Source organism: Trachypithecus francoisi, unplaced genomic scaffold, assembly GCF_009764315.1.
Source record: "Trachypithecus francoisi isolate TF-2019V2 unplaced genomic scaffold, Tfra_2.0 Lachesis_group16, whole genome shotgun sequence".
Classification (NCBI taxonomy): domain Eukaryota; kingdom Metazoa; phylum Chordata; class Mammalia; order Primates; family Cercopithecidae; genus Trachypithecus; species Trachypithecus francoisi.
Genome location: NW_022681461.1, coordinates 14,233,336 through 14,245,638, shown reverse-complemented (window position 1 = coordinate 14,245,638; position 12,303 = coordinate 14,233,336). Strand labels below are relative to the sequence as shown.

The 12,303-nt window shown below is 41.6% G+C and overlaps 1 protein-coding gene and 1 non-coding gene across 3 annotated transcripts in view; one reads left to right on the top strand and one right to left on the bottom strand.

Annotated features, from left to right (window-relative positions):
• Positions 1 to 12,303, bottom strand: part of FRMD3 (FERM domain containing 3) — a 299,022-nt gene that overhangs the window by 202,361 nt on the left and 84,358 nt on the right. The window lies entirely within an intron of this gene.
• Positions 1,847 to 1,949, top strand: LOC117099508. Its single transcript, XR_004443844.1, has one exon. It is a non-coding gene; the product is annotated as a small nucleolar RNA U13 (small nucleolar RNA).

Sequence of the window (12,303 nt, the reverse complement as noted above, 5' to 3'; positions counted from 1 at the left end):
TCAGACATAGCCGCGTGCACACAAGCCTCTTTCCTGGATGTATTGTGACAGCCACTAAGCTAATGAGATCCCAACTGTCACCCTCAGTTTTTACATCTGTTTTTAGTGTTTTCATTCCAAGACTGTTGCCCAAAAGGCAGTGAAAGGCGAAATGCATATTATCAGCCTTCTTCCTCCCCCTCTTTGGAATAGCAGAGTCCCCACGTGGCAGCCTGGAACAAAGACCCTCAGCTCCCTGGAAAGGGAAGACTCTGACTCCAGGAAGATAGCAGGGCTGGAGTCTCCTTGCCACTCACACCAGGTATTGATGGGTAACCACAGAGGCTGGGCAGGGGAAACAAAACTGTTAAACTCTCTAGAAAAATACCATGCTGCCAGCCAAGTGCCAGAGCAGCTGCAGGGACACCTGAGTGCCTGCACCGATGGAGTAACTCAAAGTCGGAGCAGTGTGAGAAACACACTCTTCCAAATTGGAGGAAGGGTGATTTTTCTGAATGGATAAAATCTGGAAATGAGGCTTTAATGAATGTCCGTTTAATAAGTCCCCAAATGTGAAGTATGTATAGGTGCCCTGAGGCGTCAGCAATCCACAGCAAAATGACCTTCAACCCGAGAGCAACGAACACGACTTCCCTAAATCACCAGCAATTTGTTTTTATGACAAAAACAAAATACACCTTTTTTTCAGCCAAGTCAGTGGAATTTTTTCATAAAGAGTTTTTCACAAAGAGTTTTTAAACACTGGAGGGAAATACGCTACTTCAGTGATTATGCTGAGGTGCCGCATTAAATGAGGTTAGATTGTATTTTCCATAATACACATGTACTTATTAGAAAAGATAGTTTTTTAACTTCTTTTCAGAGCAATAGATATCAGTGCTGGGAGCAGGTAAACTTTAAAAAAAAAAAAAAGATAGAAATGTTAAACTGCCCCACTTCACACAAACACACAAATACATATCTCACACACACACACACAAACACACGCGCGCGCGTGGAAGTACTGACTAGTCCCTCCCATACTGTCTTTATTTTAAAGGGGAGCAGTGATTACCTACCCAGGTGATTGCAAAACACCGTGCAGAGTGACACTGCCACACTGCCGTTTAGCCCGGGGCCAAATAGCCTGACAGGGATGCTGGCATGAATTTTTCACGGAATACCCGTGGCTAGTTTCTTACAGCATGTGCTGTGACATCAGGTTGAAAGTATGAGCAGGCAAGAAAGTGAAGTGGGAGCTGTCAGGGGAGAGGCAAGAAGAGTATTATCCCCTCACCCCCTCAAAATGAGCTGGCCAGAGGACCAGTCCCAGCCAAGAGCACTCAAATCAGATCTTGGTCGCTTCTCTGCCTCTCTCTTTAATAAGTAAAACTGCTTATGAATTATTAACAACTATTAATAATCTAACAATTTAACAAGTGATAACTATTATAACTAATAACTATTTAATAATTTAATAGTTCATAATAGACTTCTGTAAATTATTCATAACTGTCAAGGATCCCCAGTAGATTTTTGGTTGGTTGTGAGTTTAAGAGGAAGAACTAATTCCATTTCCTATAAAAATCCCAAGTCCCAGGACTTGATTCCTCTTAACAAGATATCAACAGAGGGAGACTGGCAGGCTATCAATCCTTGCCCCCTCTTCTGGGCTCTTAGAACTTTCCAGCAGCCATGCTGATAGAGGAACAAATAACTGTGGCCTTTCCCCAGCAGTTCTCTTCTAGCTAACTCAACCTTTGATGCGATAGACGCTCCATATGTACACACTATTGATATCCTCCTGTGTGATACAGGAGCTGTCAAAAATCTGGAACCAAATCTATACTCAGAATGAGTTGGCCCGATCCCTTTGTAGTTCACGAGCATGGTGATTGGGTGCTCAAGCCCATGTGTGAGGTGTGTCTCCCTCAAACCTTGTTACAACGTCGGCACAGCATCATCTGACGTAAAAAAGAAAAAAATTAGTTGGCCTCATTTCAACTCCTCCTGGTTTACGTTAAGTAATTAAATTACTCATCCCCGTATGAACTGATGCTTGAGATTTTTTTCCTCAGACAGAGTATCGCTCTGTCACCCAGGCTGGAGTGCAATGGTGCAGTCTCAGCTCACTGCAGCCTCCGCCTCCCGGGTTCACGCCATTCTCCTACCTCAGCCTCCCGAGTAGCTGGGACTACAGGTGCCCACCACCACGAAAGGCTAACTTTTTTTGTATTTTTAGTAGAAACGGGGTTTCACCGTGTTAGCCAAGATGGTCTCAATCTCCTGACCTCGTAATCTGCCCGCCTCAGCCTCCCAAAGTGCTGGGATTACAGGCGTGAGCCACCACACCCGGCCTACTTCTTAGATATTTTAACCAGAGCTTAAGAATACTTGTGAAAGAATTATCCAAATTTTTATTGCCTTTTTCTTTTTTTTTTTTTTTTTTCTTTTTTTGAGACAGAGTCTCACCCTGTCACCCAGGCTGGAGTGCAATGGTGCAGTCTCGGCTCACCGCAGCCTCTGCCTCTCAGGTTCAAGCGATTCTCGTGCCTCAGCCTCTTGAATAGCTGGGATTACAGGCATGCATCACCACACCTGATAAATGTTTGTATTGTTTAGTAGACACAGGGTTTTGCCATGTTGGTCAGGCTGGTCTCAAACTCCTGGCCTCAAGTGATCGCTTGCCTCACACTCCCAAAGTTCTGGGATTACAGGCGTGAACCACTGCACCTGGCCTAAAATTTTATCACCTTAAATCTCAGATCTTAATTTGAGTTCTCAAAATTAAGTCCATCAAAAGGGCTGAAACACTCATTCAAAAAACTAACTTCACACAGTGCAAGATATACATTTGTTATATTAGTTTATAAGGTTCTCAAGTGCAAGACTATGTCTACTCTTTATTATATCTCCTCAAAAACATACTGACAAACATGCTCAGAATCATTAAAAAAAATCTAACATAGAAATTTATGAATAAGTTCTAACTCTGCCCTGTCCAGTAGGGTAGCCACTATCATATATGATGGAATAGTTTGGATACAGAATATGTTAATCTCCTTTTTCAACTGTAAAGTTTGTAAAATCTAGATACAGATCAAGTATTTCTAATGAAAATTTAGCATCCTACTGAAGATATAAAGTATGCACAGGATTTCAAAGACTTAGTCCAGATAAAAAGAATACAAAATCTCATTCATAATTTTTTAACATTGGTTATGTATTAAAATGAAAATTTTTTAGATTGGGTTAATTCAAATTAATTTCCACCTGCTTCCTGTTTGTTTTAATTTCTTTCTTTCTTTTTTTTTTTTTTTTTTGAGACGGAGTCTCGCTCTGTCACCCAGCCTGGAGTGCAGTGGAGCGATCTTGGCTCACTGCAAGCTCTGCCTCCCGGGTTCACGCCATTCTCCTGCCTCAGCCTCCCAAATAGTTGGGACTGAGGTGCCTGCCACCACACCCAGCTAATTTTTTGTATTTTTATAGAGATGGGTTTCACCATGTTAGCCAGGATGGTCTCCATCTCCTGACCTCATGATCTGCCTGCCTCGGCCTCCCAAAGTGCTGGGATTACAGGCATGAGCCACCGTGCCTGGCTCTTTTAATGTCTTAATGTAGTTACAAGAAAATGTTAAATTACATATATGGCTCATGTTATAATTTTATTCGACAGCACTGCTCTAGCTTGCTAAATATGGTGGGGTAACTAACAACAATAGCATATTATTCTTTTCTTGTCACTACATATCAGTACATCTTTTGTAGCTATTGTAGGATTACAATGTTAATTATTTTCCCACACTCCTTTCATTCTATGTCTAAATATTAAACAAATATAGAAACCAAATGGCTCATGGCTATCTTGATTTATTCTACCACTGCCAGTGGGCAGCAGTAAATGCCAGTCATTCCAATCACTCCCATACAACCTAGCTCTTGGCTGGGCACAGATACATGAAAGGCAGCAACAGCATTGCTAAGGGGAATCAAGAGTTACACCCACATTAGCCATCTTAACCAAATATATTCACAAAGAGGGCCACTGAGTGTGATGTATGAAGACAAAATACCAGTCTTACTGAGAGCCATGAAAAGGCCTTTTGCAAATGATATATTCTGGAGTACAGGTAGCATCTGAATTTTATTATAGACCCAATCATATCTCTATATTTCATCTTTATTTCTGGTTATTAAGAAGTTCCCAGGTTCTTTTTTCTTACCCACCAGAAAGGTTGTAGACATTATCAGGTATGTCCCCTTCTTCTCCTGGGGTCCCATTATACAAGATGGCATACCAGAACATCACACAACCCACCAGCCACCACTTCAGTAGCTTGCAGGGCTTTTATGCCTGTTTATTTATCTTTGCAAACATTTTTAGGGCCCACCCTCTGTCAGGCTCTGTTTTAGGTACTGGTGTAATATGACAGAGAACAAGGAAAATACAGATAATTGATGCCTATATTATTTCTGCATCTTTTTATCATACCATCACACTCCAGCTTAGGCATCACAGTAAGATCCTGTCTCAAAAAAAAATTAATAAAAACAATGCAAGCTAAGAGAGATAAGAAGCCTAAAGAATGAAACACCGAGTTTGTTAAAAGAACTCTGCCTATATCTGACAAGTTAGTAACACTTACTTTTTAATTATGTGATATTTGAAGTATGCAAGAAGATATAAAAATGCAATAAACCATCATGTACCCATCCCTCTTGAATTCCATATCCTATTTCTTCCCACCTTGACCCCACTAAATTAATGTGTATCAGGTCTGTGCGCTTCTTTATACTTTTACTACATAGCCACATATCCCTAAGCAATATGTGGCTTGACATGTTTTTAAATTGTATATTGATGTGGTTTGGCTGTGTCCCCTCCCAAATCTCAGTTTGAATTGTATCTCCCAGAATTCCCACATGTTGTGGAAGGTACCCAGGGGGATGTAATTGAATCATGCGGGCTGGTCTTTCCCGTGCTATTCTCATGATAGTGAATTAAGTCTCACAAGCTTTGATGGGCTTATCACGGGTTGCCACTTTTGCTTCTTCCTCATTTTTTCTCTTGCCACCGTCATGTAAGAAGTGCCTTTTGCCTCCGGCATTGATTCTCAGGCCTCCCCAGCCATGTGGAACTATAAGCCCAATTAAACCTCTTTTTCTTCCTGGTCTTGGATATGTCTTTATCAGCAGCATGGAAACAGACTAATATATATATACATAAGGGTGTTTTAAATAGGTGTTCTTAAAAACTCACCATCATAATGTTGAGGTAAGCAACTATCTCTGACTATATCAGAAACCTCAACATCAAGTTTGCCAATAAAAATATATTTTTCTTTTACTCACCACCCAACTGACATATAAAGGAGTATAAATTTAAATATTGCATATGATTATATATGTGCATGTACACAGCAGACAGAGTTCACAGCTAGAATAATAAGAAAGAAGTTCAGTGTGTTCCATAATCATTAAAATTATTGAAGGAGGAATTTGGAAATCACTTGCATACATGGGGGCATTTTTCTAAAATAAACTTTAAATTAGAATTTTTGAATGCTGCAACATATACAAAAAGGTTGATCGTGGAAAGTAAGCCTCCTCCTGCCCTCACCCACAAGCCACCCAGTAACCTCCCCATAGGTAACCAATATAACTTCTTATGTATATATCCAGAAATATTCCACACAGACAAGCAACCATGAATATATTAATATTTTGTCCTCTTTTTAATAGAAATGGTAGTACCTTGCTATTTTCATTCAATAGTATAGCTTATAGACCTTTTTATATTGATGCATATGAGCTGCCTTGTTCTTTGTAATGGCCACATCCATTGTATTGGTGTGCCATGCTTGATTTAGCCTATCCTGTTAATGGCCGCATCCATTGTACTGGTGTGCCATGCTTGATTTAGCCTATCCTGTTAATGGCCGCATCCATTGTACTGGTGTGCCATGCTTGATTTAGCCTATCCTGTTAATGGAGAGGTTGCTTCAAATCGTTTGAAACAAACAGTGCTACCGTGAAGACTCCCTGTATACATTTCACAATGTTCAAGAATATCCCCAACACAAAACCCTAGAAATGGAACTGTTGAGTCAGACAGAGAGAGGTAGATAGAGATAACATATTTTAGTAGCTATTACAGAAGCGTAATAGAAGTTACACAATTTAACTCCCACCAGACACTTGTAAGAGCATCTTTTTCCCCATCCCCTTTGCCAATGTAATGCACCATGTGTTATGTTCGTCAAACTACGTGGTAAATGGTATCTCAATGAGGTTTTAATTTATGAATTTGTTTTAAATGCTTAACAAATCCTGAATTTTAAAAGGAATAAGCATAACTTAAAACAATGCAGGCTGGGCACAGTGGCTCACACCTGTAATCCCAGCACTTTGGGAGGCCAAACTGGGCACATTGCCTGAGCTCAGGAGTTTGAGACCAGCCTGGGCAAAATGGCAAGACCCTGACTCTACAAAAAATACAAAAATTAGCTGGGCATGGTGACATATGCCTGTAGTCCCAGCTACTTGAGAGGCTGAGGTGGGAGGATTGCTTGGACTCAGAAGGTCGAGGCTGCAGTGGGCTGTGATCATGCCACCACACTCCAGCCTGGGCATCACAGTAAGATTCCGTCTCAAAAAAAAATTAATAAAAACAGTGCAAGCTAAGAGATATAATAAGCCTAAAGAATGAAACACTGAGTTTGTTCAAAGGAAGGTGCTATAAAACTCAAGGCATGACACTATCCCATAAAGAGGTTTATTAGTTTCATCTGGGCAATAAAGACAAACACCTACTTACAATATTGCCCCACCTCTTATATAAACTAATTCAGATTGTTGACACACATACATGCTTTATAAAAACTCAGGATGGGTTCTCGCATACAGAGAGAACCATCCAGTGCTAGTCTGAAGTTCAACTACTCAGAAATATCAATACTACACATGAGTGGCTGATTTAGGCTGTATAGCATTCCTGGACTTAACTGGTGAAAAAGATGAAGAAAAGAAAGGAAGATGAAGGGCAAATTAAGGATAAAAGAAAGTGGTTCTTCTCAACGTCACACACACCCTCATTGATCCCATGATGTCCCATCCTTCAGATCAACAGTGGGGCTGGATCCTGTGGATACCAAGATCCATGAATGTTCATGTACCTGACATAGGATGGCATAGTATTTTCATATAATTTGTGGACATCCTCACACAGACTTTAAAACATCTCTAGATTCCTTATAGTGCTTAATACAATGTAAATGCTATGTAAATAGTTGTTATACGGTATTGTTTAGGAAATAATGACAAGAAAAAAGTCTGTACTGTTCACCACAAAGGCAATTTTTTTCTGAGTATATTTTATCTATGGTTGGTTGACTCCACAGATGCAGAACCCATGGATATAGGAGGGCTAATTGTATTCTTGAAATTTCCTAAGACCTGATCTTGAGTGTTCTCACCACAAAAAATTGTAACTACGTGAGGTGATGAGTATGTTATCTTTATTGTGATAATCACTTCACCATGTATACATATATCAAAACATCACACTGTACACTTCAAACATATACAATTTTTATTCCTCAAGTATACCTCAATAAAGCTCAAAAAGTAAATAAAATAAGTAACCATGAAAAAAATAAAATGAGCATATTATCTCTCAAAAAAAAAAAAAAAAAGTGGAGGTGGAGCTGGGTCACCTGGAGTCCGAACCAGGGCTTGGCTCAAGTGAATCCTGTCAAGTTGCTTGAGCCCCGTGGCCACTGGCTCCTTGTCCATTAAAATGAAAACATCGAAGTAGATTTTTAAGGTCCTTCCCAGATGAAAGACACCACTCGTACTACTGATTAATAGATGATAAGTGGCTTTTCCAAGAATGAAAATGGACTGGGGCTTCGCTCACCTTCATTCTAACATGCATTTGCTGGACACAAGCCTATAGATTGGGGGTGGTCAGTAACCACTGATGCCAAAGAATAGAGATTTCTACAAGCATTAAGTAAAGTTACTATAACCCCAGGATCTGGCCAAAGAGTCTGTTGACAGCCATATCTGTCTGATCACATACCATGACTGAAAGGGATGAGACAAAACAATCTGAAATCTGGTATCAATAAGGTCGATGAGGATTAAAATCAGTGGGACAACAAAATTCACTCAGCTCAAGACCCTTGCAATGGTACTGGGTACTGCACGTCTAATAAAGCCAAAGAGAAAACCTCCACTAAACGAGCTTGCTTCCGCGTCATCAGCTACAAAACCTGTGACAGGGGGACTGGTCCTAAGGATGCCCTGCAGAAGTGTACATCCACAGAAATGAAAAGCAAGGAGATTCAGAAACCAAGAAGACTACATCTACAAACTCAAAATCCAGCCAGATGGAAGTCATCAGAAAACATCCAAATCAAGATATGAGTATAATGGTCATTTTTACCAAATACAGAAATTCCATCAGCCAAAAAACAGACACTAAATGAAAAAAGGGACTTGGTGCAGAAAAAAATTAAACAAAACTGAATACCCAAAATAAGAAGGTAGTCAGTTGGCCAAGCACCATTTTCTACTTATGAATTAATTACTCATTTGCTTAATATATGTTTATTTTTCTAGACATTTTGTTATACTCGGCTACCTTTCTGCCACCTGTCATCAAGTTATTTTATTGTTCATTAACTGGACCCACCCAATAGCGTAAACAGAGAAAAATTAAAACTCCTGGAAGTTGATCTTACTCATAAGTAACAACAGTAAAAGGTTGTGTGACATCATGCAAGAGGCAGAAAGAGGAAAAACTGAAATTGAGTCTTGTGGAGAATCAACAGATTCCATTTGTCCATCACGTAAGAGCCTGTGTGGCTGTTAACTCCACTGACACTCCCTAGAGCTCTGGCCACTTGACCTGGCCTTAACGTCTCACCAAGGAGCTGCTTTGTTCACTTCCAACTTCCTACCGCTGGGCTTCCTGAATTCTGACTCCCCAACTGGAGCAGGTATCCACAAGCAGACACGTCTGGTACCATGACTCACATGCTCTCAGCCTCACCCCTAATTTCAGCCATGTCTGGGTGGACTATTGTGTGGAGGTTTCAGCTCACTTCAAGATGATAATATCTTACATGTACCTCGCAGCCTCAGTTCTCCCCAGGGGCGTCCCCAAGACCACATAGGCTACTGAGAGATGCCAAGGCCTATTCACATGCACAGTTCACAAGTGCAGGAGAACGAACACTCTCAGGGCCCACACTCGACCAACAGGGGAGAGAAACTGATGGCAAACGCTGCCCTGGCCTCCTGGCCTCAGAGCTGACAATTCTGAAGCCTCCTCAGAAGTCAGCTGGGTTGAACTGCCATGGCCCACAGCAGTGACCTCAACCATGCATCTGTCTTAGTCGGCTCAGGCTGCCATAACAAAATATGACAGACTGGGTGGCTCAAACAGCAGAAATTAATTTTCTCACAGTTCTGGAGACTAAGAGTCCAGGGTCAAAGAGCCAGCAGGATGGGGGCCTGGCGAGAGCCCTCGGTTGTCTTGCAGACAGCTGCCTTCTCACTGTGTCCTCACATAGCCTTGCCTCAGTGCATGTGCACTGGGGAAGAGAAAGAGGACAAGCTCTCTGGTGTCTCTTCTCATGCAGATATTAATTCCATCGGGCAGGGCCCCACCCTCAGGACCTCATTTAACCTTCCTTAGAGACTCCACATTGAGGAGTTATGACTTCAACATATCGGTTTGCTGGGTACACAAACATTTAGTCCATAACAGCACCCTTACTCCTTCCCTGCCTCAGTTCTACTCTTTCCCTGCCTCAGTCTCCCCACTCCCTCACTCTGACTTCCTGGAATCACTTCCCAAATACATCACCTGCACATAAGGCTTCTTCTTAGGCCCCGCTTTCAAGATGCCAGCTAAAACAGCACGTCTCCTGACATTACACTTGATGCTACCTGGCCAGATGTTCTCTACCAATGTAATACTAATCCCTCTCCCCAAGCTCATCGTCTGCTCTCTACGCTCGCCCCATTTAACCCATCCATCAACTATACTTTAAGCTCACCATCAAGTTATTCAACACATACATTTACTGGGGTCCTATTACAAGCCTGGGTCCTAATGCCAATGCCCACAGGTCTCAGGCAGTTAATGTGTTGGGGCTACAGGGCCAAGCGGAGCAAGGTCCCTTGTGTCCTGTGTCCAGTTCCATAATTTTCATTTAAAAATGGGAATTTTTTATTTTCATTGAAAAAGGGATCCATTTTCATTTGGTCTCATTTTAACTTAACTTTGTTTTATAATGATGTAAAACATGTACATGGTTTCAAAGTCAAATATACCAAAAAGGTACATTCAGCAAAGACTAATTTCCATCCTTTCCATCTGTTTTTCCCTTGCCTGTCATGGGTAACTTTATTAGTTTTTTTTTTTGTTTGTTTGTTTGTTTATTCTTCCACTTAAAAATATATAAGCAAAGTATCCCAATTTTTAAATGTTAGTAACTAATTTAAATCTCTTTATTATACAATACAGATCACACCATCATCTTAGAGCTTCTAGTTTGACACATCTGTACACATTTCTGGGGAGGCAGCAGGAAACAAACACAGCCCCTGAGCTCTTGGAGTGTAGAGGTGGGGACAGCCAGGGTGAGGGACACTTATCACACAGTGTGACAAGTGCACCAATAGGATCAGGGGAAGAGCAATGGCCCCAGAGATGGCCATGTCCTTATCCCTGGAACTCATGAATGCCCAAGGGACAAGGAAGATTGCAGCTGAGATTAAGGTTACTAACCCGATTACCATGGATCACACACATGGGCCCAAAGTAATCACAGGGTCCTTAGACATGGAAGAAGGGAGCAGAGGAGTTCACAGTCAGAGAGATATTTGAAGATGCCGGCTTTGAAGATGGAGGAAGGGGTCACAAGCCAAGGAATGCAAGTCACCTCTAGAAGCTGGAAAAGATAAGAAAAGAGGTTCTCCCCTAGAGCTTCCATAAGGAACACAGCCCTACTGACACTGTGATTTTTTAGCCCACTGAGACCCACTAAGTTTATGGCAATTTGCTACAGAATCAATGGAAAATTAACACATGGGATAAACCCAGGATGTCAGTCTTGATGAAACACAGGGTATCAGGGAAGGCTTCCTAGGGAAGATGACATTTGGCTGAGTCCTAAAGGATGAACCAGGTTTGTGTGGGGTGGGAGCTCCAAGAGAAAGTAGCATATGAAAAGGCCTTGTGGTGTTCAGGGAATTTAAAGGAAAGTAAAAGTGGCAAAAATCTTAATTCCTTCAGCCATTTCTTCTTCTTCTTTTTTTTTTTTTTTTTTTTTGAGATGGGAGCTCACTCTGTCATTGAGGCTGGAGTGCAGTGCCACGATCTCAGCTCATTGCAACCTCTGCCTCCAGAGTTCAAGCAATTCTCCTGCCTCAGCCTCCCAAGTAACTGGGATTACAGGCACCTGCTGCCATGTCCAGCTAATTTTTGTATTTTTAGTAGAGACAGGTTTCGCCATGTTGGACAGGCTGGTCTCAAACTCCTGACCTCAAGTTATCCAACCACCTCAGCCTCCCAAAGTGCTGGAATTACAGGAGTAAGCCACCATGCCCAGCAGCAATTTCTCAAAGATTCTCTTAGGAATACTATTGGCCAATTCACTTCATTTTACAGAGCCTGAATAAGAGACCTGGATAAGTTGAAAAACCTCAAAAGGTTACACAGTCCTGGGTTTCTCTGTCTTCATTTGTGAAATAAGGAAGTTAGATTAGGTGAACCATAAGCCTATCCATGACTACTTAACAGATAAACTCAGGTATGCAAGAAATACAACAGTTCTCATTTTTGCCATATAAATCTGGCTCTGGTCCTCCCATACCACTGGGCTGGAAGGAAATTTTATTTCAGTTATTACTGATGCATATACACGCCCTGTACTTTGGCCAAGGTTATGCCAAGGTCCTGCAGTCTCTGAAGCATCTAAGCAACAAGGAGGCTCCTGATGTCTTATCCTCTAGTCCTCAATGATTACAGCTAAGATGCCCATTTTCCCAGCTGGCATCTCAGGTCCAGTTGTTCTGATGCCTCTAGGGTCCCATGCTCTGTGGCAAGGCTGGGAGTCCATATTCCTAGATCCATCCTCAGTGGAATTACCATGGTGCTATCTCCTCCGTGGTACCACCACATCCCTAGCACACTGTTTCCACGGTAACCGCTTTCCAGGTTCCTGGAATCTCCCTCCCCTTATTCCCTTCTACATCTCAAAGGCTCTTATTTCCATCCATCAGGAACACTTGGAGACATCTCTTTCT